Below are 11,754 nucleotides of genomic sequence, written 5' to 3'. Positions count from 1 at the left end.
AAAGCACCGTTTCCATCCAACGAGTCAAAGAGAACAAAATTGTCAATTCCTGGTAAACTGGCACTAAATATCACAAAGAAAACTAAGAGAAGCCACTGAATAAAATAATTTTCATATATGATAAATTACTTGCACCTCAGAGTGAGCAGATGAAATGATAAATGCAGTCATTGCTTTCAGAGGTGGATGCCAGCTGTTTGGGAACGCAGTCAATTGTACAATTGTACAGAAATACTTTGACGACAGACTTTGCTCAGGGATTTCAGAACAAACGTAACATTTCAAGACCTTTGGAACGAGATCGGTCCGCTGCTAGTCAAGTCATCCCATCTCATAGGGCAAAGTCACATGACTTTTTCGATGTGCATGAAGGAATTTATTCGGTAAATGTGTTTCCACCGTAGTTTATGCACATTTTTTCTTCATGGATAAAAAGTTTTTCCTACTCATTTTTTAGAATTTATGTGCATCTTGGCATTTCTATCCAGTGTTTATTTTTTATGCGATATTCCAAAATGAGCATAAAAATAGGTGGATGAAAACATAGCTAGTATCGACAACGTTTTCAGCCAAAAATGGGAAACTTTTTATGCGTTTTGCCTGTTCGTTTACATGACAATGGCGTTTTGTGGACTGAAAATGCAAATTTATGAAAACGGGTTTCAAAGTGCAAGTTTTTGAAAACGCCACTGTTATCGTTTCTGTGTAAACACCCAATACGGGAATCTTTGAAAACGGTAACGTCATGCGCATGTGTAGTACATCATGTTAGTGTTTTTTTTGTTTTTTTGTAGTACGTGTTAGGTATGTAGACAATCTAGACGTGCCCAGCATGTGCTGATTTTAAAGGCAAGCGTGAACAAACTTTTCAGTTTTTGACTACATCGTTGTCGTGTAAACGTAGCCTCACTCTCTCTAAGGGGCATGCAGACTCTTTCAAAAACAGAGAGACACTGAAACAGAACACAAGGGTTTAGAGATGTGTTTTGATCAATGTTTAACTTCGACAAGCCTAGATAAATTGTGCAACAGGATGCAGAAAAAAACTGTCTAGAAACACAAATGCTTGGCCAACACTTTGAAAAATGTAACAAAGATCAGTAATTAAAGGTTAAATAGAGTTATCTTCACATATCTGGGCTATTAAATGTGACATTATTCAGAGCAAAAAATGTGTCAACTTTAATTTGCTCAGCAGGATTCAAAAACTGTTGTTATTTTATTAACAGTATTGACTTGAAAAAGAGAAGCGGCTCTAGAAGCAGACTGACATGTCTGCTGTTGAAGGACATTATATAGGAATTTGTGGTAAAAATGTTGAGTGAATATGTTGAGGAATGCAAGGCCAAAGCTGCCACAGTTTTTAGGGCGCCTACACACTTGAATTTACAGTTTGTCAGAGAGTTATGAAAATCTGTTGATATTAATGGGAATGGTGTGTCAAGTGAACATTTGTGGACAAAGGTGATACTGTGTTAGGGAAACAATATTTACATAATATTTTCTGCAACATTGACCAAAGAGCATTTCAGACAAACATTAATTAGGATTAAAGTAGGCCAACAGGGAAAAACTTTTATATTTTTTTTATGTTTGATGTGTGGCTTGCAAAAATAATAAAAACCATTACATTACCATTACTTACATTTTTTTAAATTAATAGATTTTTTTTTTCAGCAATAAAATAATAAAAAAAAAAAAATCAAAACAAAAAAAAATTAAAAAAAACAACATTCAACTTAAAACACTAAAAATCAAATAAAATTATTTCTGACGGATGATTTGACACTTCAGCTTTGATCGCAGGGAATGTTTTGACTGATAATCAACATTGAGCATAGAAAATTGTAGCATCAAATCAACATTATTATAATGATTTATGAAGGATCATATAACATTGAAGACTGAAATAATGGCTGCTGAAAAATCAGCTTTGTAATCACAGGTATAAAATATATTTTAAATGCTATCCATTAAACAAATAGAAATCAAAATTAAAAATACTTTTCTCTTCCATAAGGTGAAGTTATGAAATCTACCAGCAGGTGTTAACTGGACTGTTAACCAGCCAAATCTAGACCCCTTTGTAAAAACTCACTAAAATATATTAATATATTTAATTAAATTAACACTCACAGTTCAAAACAAGAGGTTCTGTGGTATCAGTATGGATTTTTATGACATGACACGCTCAAAACGCACTAGTATGTACTTTTCCATTATTAGCAATGTATTTATGTTTCATGCATAGTATAAGCAAACTGGGTCATGTCCTCTCTCTGAAATTTCAGTCTGATGTCCTTCACTCTCTGCCTCTCTGTGTTAATTACTGAGATCAATAGGGCTGTTTCTCAGGCACACTAACCTTGAGCACTTGGGAAATTACTAATTAAATCTTAGCTGCCCACCGTGTGTGTGAAGATATGTAATTTAAAAGAGGAGCAGATGGTCACGCCTTTAAGAGCGCCCCCTTTTTCCCCAGGCGGACGGAGGAGGACCCAGACAGGCACATTAGACATCTTTAAATGCCTTTAATTTATCTGGCAGGTCATCACGACATCGAAGTTAAAGGAACGAGAGCGTGAAACTGCTGTTAATAGATATCCACAAGGTTTTATATATATATATATATATATATATATATATATATATATGTTTTCTTTTGTGTGTGTGTGTGTGTGTGTGTGTGTGTGTGTGTGTGTGTGTGTGTGTGTGTGTGTGTGTGTGTGACCCTGGACCACAAAACCAGTCATAAGGATAAATTTTTCAAAATTGAGAATTATACATCAGCTGAAAGCTTAATATATAAGCTTTCCGTTGATGAATGGTTGTATGTATGTTAGGATAGGACAATATTTGGCCGAGATACAATTTTTTGAATGTTGAGAATCAGAGGGTGCAAAAAAAATCTAAACCTTGAGAAAATCACCTTTAAAGCTGTCCAAATTAAGTCCTTAGCAATGCATATTACTAATCAAAAATTAAGTTTTAATATATTTATGGTAGGAAATTTACTAAATATCTTTCATTGAACATGATATTTACTTAATATCCTACTGATTTTTGGCATAAAAGAAAAATTGATAATTCTGACCCATATAATGCATTTTTGGTTATTGCTACAAATATACCCCAGCGACTTAAGACTGTTTTTTGCTCCAGGGTCACATATATATATATCCGAGGGGAAAGATCTGTACAGATATGAAATGGGACAAGCACTTTTCAACAAATATGGTATAAATAGTACAAAATATTATGAAAATATTTTTTTTAACAAATCAAAAATAGACAAGAATGAAGAAAGAACAATGTAAAAAAAAAAAAAATTGGAATAAAACAAAGATTATTGGAGTAGATTTTATAAGAAGATATTAAATTTTTTCTGTTCAAACATTTAATATTTAATTTAATGTGTTGCATTCTGTTTCTTTGTAATTGTTTGTGAAATTTACTAACAATTTCAGAGTACAAGTAGTTTCTACAAGTAGTTTTTTTATTTATTTATTTATTTTAAATAAGAAATAAATAAAAATTAATAATTATATAAAAATTAATAATTAATAATTTTTTAGCCTCAGAAAATGATGATCACCATGAGGTCAAACATTCTATTTAAATTTTTTTATTATTATTATTTAATTTCTATTTATTTTTATATATTAAAAATGTTTTTAAAGGTTTTTTCAAAAGTGTTCTTTTTATCAATTATCATTGTAAATATTATGATTTTTTTTTTAACAAATCAAAAAAGACAAGCATGACAGTAAAAGAGCACTGTAAAAAATATACTTTTGAATAAAACAAAGATTATTGGAGTAGGTTTTACAAGAAAATACTATTTCATTTTTTTGACTTCAAAATTTCATATTTAATTTTATTTTATTTTATTTTATTTGTAATGGGAAAAGTTGCGTGCAGTATACTGTAACTCCTTACTGCCTGTTTACATAGCAGATGTCAGCTCTGTCCACTTTAAATCTTCCCATTAATGAAAGTTAATGAGTAGGGGGTTAAGTCTTTTTATAAATATAGTTTATTAGCTGTAATTACAGGCTTACCCTGCTCTGTTGAATCTAGACAAACGCTTGTGTTCCCAGAGTATCTCTTATTCAGTGGTCACAATGTATTGGTTTGTAGTGGTAAACATGTCAATCTCTGAATCAAAATCTTCAAGATCTGCAGTTGTTGTGACCTAATCCATTTTTGAGCAGTGTGTGTTTGAAGAAGAACAGAAGAATGTATTCCCTATGTGGGATTTAAAAATTTCACCGTCTTTACTTATTGATGGTGTATTGTGTTTGTGTTTGTGTTTATTTCACAACAGAAGAACCATCTCAGTCTGCATAATATCCACAAATTACAAATAGAAGAGACACAGACTCAAAAACAAATGTTAACAAGCTCAAAACAACCAAACTGCCAGTATGTTTTAGTCAATGGAAATGAAATTTAGTAAGAGAATACAGTTTATGTTTTCTAAAGAAAATATGGGTTCTGTTTGCTTTGACTTGACTCAGTTCTGACACTGACTGCTCTGCTTTCTGACACTCCGGCCTGTAATTTGCGCAGATCAGCCCTTTGTGTGACAAAACCTGGCAATCACCAGATCCAATTAGACAAGCAAGGAGGCCAGAGCCCACAGAGTAGCACTGAGGGCATTACTGCATGAAGAGAATCACACAGAGAATGCTAAACCGAACGCTTCCCATTCACTACATTAACATGGAGCGCTGCATTGCATACACTCTTCTTGCAACCTCTCCAAACGGCGTGTATTGATGATTTGATTCATCCATTTATCCACTCATTCGTCTTCATTTCAAAGCAATGAGATGTGTAGTTTTAATTGTGCTTTTTGTTGGTTTTCACACAATCCGAACAGACGCTCTTTGTATTCACTCCCAGAGGCCTGCAGCACAATTAAGTGGAAAAAAATGTTCAGAGTGAATGTTATTTTTTGTAGCATTGCTTTGTGTATATTGTTCGCACATGTTGATGAGGTTCACAGATGTTATAATTGAAGTGATTTGAAATGATTTTTAAAATGTCGTGTTAGATGATTATAGCACATCCTCTTTTATTTTATACAATAGCAGTTAGTTGACCTCGTAGCAGCCGAGGGGCCAAACAGCTCCTTTCACCCGCATTTCAATTAATGCTGCCATTGCTGAAAAGATTACAAGTGTATTTACCTAGCAACATCTCACCTAGACTGACTTTTGAGTTAACACAATTTTGTGCAGTTTATTCTAGACAAGATCTGTCCACTGTATCCTTTATTTTGGCATACCTAAGAAGACACAATTGTCTTTTATTGCATGTGGTGTTTTGTTGTAAATGCACTCCATTGATGCTCCGTATTTGTTTGTATGAGTCTCAGAGTCTTCCTCTCTGCCCCTCAGCATCACAGCTGGAACACTTCTGGCTGTCTCTCTGAACACTTAAGCGCTCGCTCATCTTGCCCTTTGTGAAGAGAGCTCTTCTGCTTCTTGTTTTTACAGAGCGAAGGTAAATATGAGGATAAGTGCTCATCTTAATACCTTCCTTCTCTCTCAGATGCAGTCTGTTTGCATGGGCGGAGAGCGGTGGGCGTTAGGGACTGGGTGAGCTAATTGGCCCCGAGCATAGTGCTTAATCCCCATCTAACTCATTAGACAGAGAAACAAACAGGGCGGCTCAGAGAGAGACTATAATTAAGAGAGATCTGTGACACCAAATCCTGTGTGGCATGAATCTGATGCAAACACATCTGTCAAAACAATCCCCTCTCTTTGCTGTTTTCTAGCCCCTTTCTTCTTTCTTGCACACTTTCTTTTTTTTTCTGCATCTATCTACACAGCAAAAATAATATTGGGAGATCTGGCACCATGAGTGTTAAAATGAACACTTCCGGGTCCATCTTTGATAGATTAGTCAATAAATACTTTTCCAAAGTGAATGTAATGCCACACAACTTATTCAGAACAACATCATTTGTCTTTATAAGGTGACAAGAGAGAAATACTCATTAAGAATTAGTACTCATTATGATATAGGTTTCCCTCCCCACACATCCCAACTTTCCTTCTCTCTATTCAGAAAACTGGCATATTGACTAATGAATCCCCAAAGCACTCTGCTAATGCCATCTCGAATGTGTAATTTAATGATCGTACACACACTTCGTCACTTCTCTCCTCTGCCACCATAATCCCCTTTTCTTTCACTTATTCCCTTTCTTTTCTCAATTTCAGTCGTGCATGATAAGCTCCGGCATTAATCCTGAATGTCGGAGAGAGCCACGGGCCCGTTCTGCTCTCCATGATGTGATGTGCAATATTTACACATGGCAATCAGCGCACACAGCCTCTGTTCTCTGCAGGGCTACAGATTGTATCATTACAGTGCAACATCACAGATCCATCAGTTTATGATGCCAAATTACTGTGTGCAAACATCAGTCATGCCCTCTGGTCAAATTTGTACTCTGACAGTTACTACTTAGAAAGGGATTAAATTTACTCACTGAGAACAAACACAGGCAAACACCACACCTGATCAGAGCCTTGTCATTCAACACTGCCACCAAACTGAAAAATAAATACAGGAGGGTCCAAAGTTGTAAAATTTGTAAAAGTTGTAAAATTTTGCTTTTATTTTTTATTTTTTCTAATAAAAATAACATTTTTATTCTGCTATATATATATATATATATATATATATATATATTTATATATATATATATATATTATATATATATATATATATATATATATATATATATGTATATGTATACTGGCCTCAGGGAATGGTTGGATGGCAGGGAATGGTTGGATGGCATGAATTAATAGTGCATCTTTGGACAGAGGTTGCACCACTGCCACAGGGCTGCAGTCCAGCATTTTCTGCATACAGGCTGGTATTATCTGGCAGAGCACGGGTGGATGACACAGGGATCAAGGCTGGAGTACAATTACTTATTCAGTAGCACTGTAACTGCCCTGAGATATGCACTTAACTCCCACCTACCTTGTAGTGATGTTCAAACTAATGATACAGCACCATGTTTGGAAAGGCAGTAAGCTGCCCAATTGCAGGAGAAGAAAGACTATTGGATTCAAAACAAACATAAAGCTAAACTTGGCATGATGTTAATGATAGGTACATGATTAATATGTAGTATGTAGTGGAATAAACATTTTGGAGGTTCATTCAAAAATGCATTTAAAATGCAATGCATAAAGACATTGAACGCACCACTTCTATGATGAAGTTTTCTGTTTGAAAGTAGATGTCAAATGTAATAATATTAATGATTCAATACCCTAAATGTTATATATATATATATATATATATATATATATATATATATATAATATATATATATATATATATATATATATATATATATATATATATAGAACACTAATAATAATTGAAAACACCATGCTTTTGGAAAAGCTTGAAAATGATGACGCATTAGTGGGACTGCACTGGCATGTTTCAAATCATACTTAAGTTATATTTACATACACATCATCTGACTGTTATCAATTAATAGTAGAACATGTAGGGGTGTCATATTGGGCACTGCAAGGCTTAGTATTTGGACCATTGCTTTTCACCCTGTGCATGCTTCCCTTGGGAAATATCAATAAGAAACATGGAGTGACATTATATTTCCTTAAGGCCCAATAAAATATACTAATTCACAAAATTAACTAAATGCACAGTGGATACAAAAAAAAAAAGTTCCTACTATTAAATTCAGGAAAAAAGTTTTCATTATAGAACCAAAAACCTTGATGGATGTCCTGTGAAGGAAAAGTTTATTTTTTAACAGCCAATCCTTCAGTGTCACATGATCCTTCATAAATCCTCAAAAAACATTTTGTAATAATATAAATGTTAAAAACTGTTTTTGTTGTTTAATATTGTGTGGAAAATGCAATTATCATTCAAAAGTTTGGGGTAGAGATACTTTTATTCAGCAAAGATGCATTGAATTGATCAAAAGTGACAGTGAAGACATTCACAGTATAACAATTTAAAAAAATGGAGGGAAAATAATTGGTTACTTTTTATTTATTTATTGCATCTCTTTTTTTTAATAGTTTCTGTTAAATTTGGTCTAGATTTGTTTTTAAAGATAAATCTTTGAATATCTTTATTTGTCATTGACCCATTTACAAATATTAATACATTAAATTATGCTGAATTATGTAAAGCACTCATACTACATCTTAAACTGAAAGAAGCAGAAAGTCAGCTTTTGTCGTCATAAACCCTGAACAGTTCACACAGACTAAAATCTTACAGTCAAATGACAGTTTCTACCAGGTAAGCACTTTGGCACAGTACAACCTTAATCAGCCTTAGGAATGGATAAATTACAAAACCATTTGCCTCCATTAGCCTATGCAGATGAGACTGAGAGAGAAATGACACCTGACCTGCACTGGGGAAGCAGCTGCCATTGATGGAGGACAATCCAGCCTCATTTAGCTTCAAATTACCCCGGGAACTATTCTGCTTCTGCATTCAGCCAATCATAAAAGACCTTTAAATGCAGTATTTCGGATATCATTTCTGTCTGGTTGTTCTCTCAATAAGTGCAATTTTATGGTCAGTTGACTGGTAGTAATGGTATCCTTTAAGACTGATTAAGTTCATTAGTTTCTTCACTCAGGACACACAGTGAAGCGTAGGATATCTCTATTCATCCCCGTTCACCTTTTCCTGGTACATTGGTTATATCCTCTCCACTTGCCAACATCTGCCAGTAGTCATCATTATATGGATAAAAATTGAAGCCCTTTTCAAAATTAAATCTTTTGTTGCGGTTTGCTCTTACAGAGAGAAACAAAGCAAGCATTTTTAATTACTACAGCTGGGGCCCTAATGTTCCAGCTCTGAGAGAAAGAAAGAGGCGGATTTCAAAGATTTAATACTTTAAAGTTTAAGAAGGACATTTGTGAACATTTGTATTTACAAACCCGATTCCAAAAAAGTTGGGACACTGTACAAATTGTGAGTAAAAAGGGAATGGAATAATTTACAAATCTCATAAACGTATATTTTATTCACAATAGAATATTGATAACATATCAAATGTTGAAAGTGAGACATTTTGAAATGTCATGCCAAATATTGGCTCATTTTGGATTTCATGAGAGCTACACATTCCAAAAAAGTTGGGACAGGTAGCAATAAGAGGCCAGAAAAGTTAAATGTACATATAAGGAACAGCTGGAGGACCAATTTGCAACTTATTAGATCAATTGGCAACATGATTGGGTATAAAAAGAGCCTCTCAGAGTGGCAGTGTCTCTCAGAAGTCAAGATGGGCAGAGGATCACCAATTCCCCCAATGCTGCGGCAAAATATAGTTGTTTCTCAGAGAAAAATTACTAAAAACTCTATAGGTAAAAAAAGAAGCCATATCTAAACATGATCCAGAAGCGCAGGCGTTTTCTCTGGGCCAAGTCTCATTTAAAATGGACTGTGGCAAAGTGGAAAACTGTTCTGTCAGACGAATCAAAATTTGAAGTTCTTTTTGGAAAACTGGGACGCCATGTCATCCGGACTAAAAGGGACAAGGAAACCCAAGTTGTTATCAGCGCTCAGTTCAGAAGCCTGCATCTCTGATGGTATGGGGTTGCATGAGTGCGTGTGGCATGGGCAGCTTACACATCTGGAAAGGCACCATCAATGCTGAAAGGTATATCCAAGTTCTAGAACAACATATGCTCCCATCCATACGTCGTCTCTTTCAGAGAAGACCTTGTATTTTCCAACATGACAATGCCAGACCACATACTGCATCAATTACAACACCATGGCTGCATAGAAGAAGGATCCGGGTACTGAAATGGCCAGCCTGCAGTCCATATCTTTCACCCATAGAAAACATTTGGCGCATCATAAAGAGGAATATGTGACAAAGAAGACCTAAGACAGCTGAGCAACTAGAAGCCTGTATTAGACAAGAATGGGACAACATTCCTATTCCGAAACTTGAGCAACTTGTCTCCTCAGTCCCCAGACGTTTGCAGACTGTTATAAAAAGAAGAGGGGATGCCACATAGTGTTAAACATGGCCTTGTCCCAACTTTTTTGACATGTGTTGATGCCATGAAATTTAAAATCAACCAATTTTTCCCTTAAAATTATACATTTTCTCAGTTTAAACATTTGATATGTCATTTATGTTGTATTCTGAATAAAATATTGAAATTTGAAACTTCCACATCATTGCATTCTGTTTTTATTCACAATTTGTACAGTGTCCCAACTTTTTTGGAATTGGGTTTGTACGTTTGTGAACAATGCATTTACCTTATCCTTACCAGGTCAAGAAAATATGATCATATTACCCCAATACTACAGTCTTTGCACTGGCTACTTATTAAGTTCCGTATCAGTTACAAAATATTATTACTTACTTATTAGGCCCTTAATGGTTTAGCTCCTGTGTACCTAACTAGTCTTCTACCATGCTACAATCCATCACGCTCCCTAAGGTCACAAAACACTGGACTTTTGGTAGTACCTAGGATAGCAAAGTACACTAAAGGAGGTAGAGCTTTTTCGCATTTGGCTCCCAAACTAAAAACTAAAAACACATCTCTTTGGCCAAGCATTCAAATAATGCATCTCATAATTTTGGACTGCCGTTATATCTGATCAAATGCGCATTATTATTCTTTAGCTTGGGTTAAACGAATTAATTTTACTAGGCTGGAACAGCAGCTACGCTAATTATTTCTCTATTTGTTTCTCTGTTTTGCCACGGTAACTAGGATTTACACAAGCTCCAGTCTGGATCCAGAACACCTGAGAAAAGATGATGCCAACCCCTCAGAGGACCTCAGATGATGCTAACCTTGAAACAACATACAGAACTACCACATTTTGCTATAAGTTTGATTGCATAATTGCTGTTAATAATGTTAATCGTCTGTTTGTTTACATCTTTTATTGATTTTTCAGAACATTTCTGCCGTATGCACATAAACTGACAGTCATCACTGATAAGCTACTACTAAATATTGTAGAAATGTAATTTTCTGTAAAGTTGCTTTGCAATGATTTGTATCGTAAAAAGCGCTATACAAATAAACTTGAATTGAATTGAATTGAATCTACAGAGCATATATTGGTCAATATAGTATGACTGAACCATTTATATTTCTTTCCTAAAGGGCTTTGTTAATGTTCTTTGATATAACCTTAGTCATCTCTTCAAGTATATTGCACACCTGAGCTATTGAAATAAGTTTCAAACCAAATCAAGTGGCACTTGAAAATTTCACATGCCACATTGCACCGTTTCAGACATTTTTCCTAGATGTTTAAATGAACAAAAGGCCACTTTCAACCTTCCTTTCATTCCCTCATACACATGAGCAATTCCATAGTCTTATCAAAAGACAGTAAAATCACTTTTCCCCTCTCTATGCCCAACCACCCCCACCCCACACACACTTTTTTTTGGGACTAAGCTGTCTTCCAAGGTAACCTTTTCGGTGAAATCCTCCGCCTCAATGACTTATTGTGTGAATTCAGCGAGGTATTAAACTGCATATTTGCTCATTTCAGCCCATTCTCATATCCATCTTTTCACATGCATTTTTATGAGCGCCCACATGCTTACAATACAAGCTACTGTGTCTCAATTAAAAAATGGTTTGCGAGAAGACCTCAGGTAGCACATCAATATGTGGAAATGAGAATTCCCATATTTTCTGCATGTGGAATCCATAAGAACGG

This window comes from Cyprinus carpio, chromosome B18 (assembly GCF_018340385.1).
Source record: "Cyprinus carpio isolate SPL01 chromosome B18, ASM1834038v1, whole genome shotgun sequence".
Taxonomy (NCBI): Eukaryota; Metazoa; Chordata; class Actinopteri; order Cypriniformes; family Cyprinidae; genus Cyprinus; species Cyprinus carpio.
The sequence above is the reverse complement of the archived record's forward strand: the minus strand, read 5'-3'. Positions refer to the sequence as shown.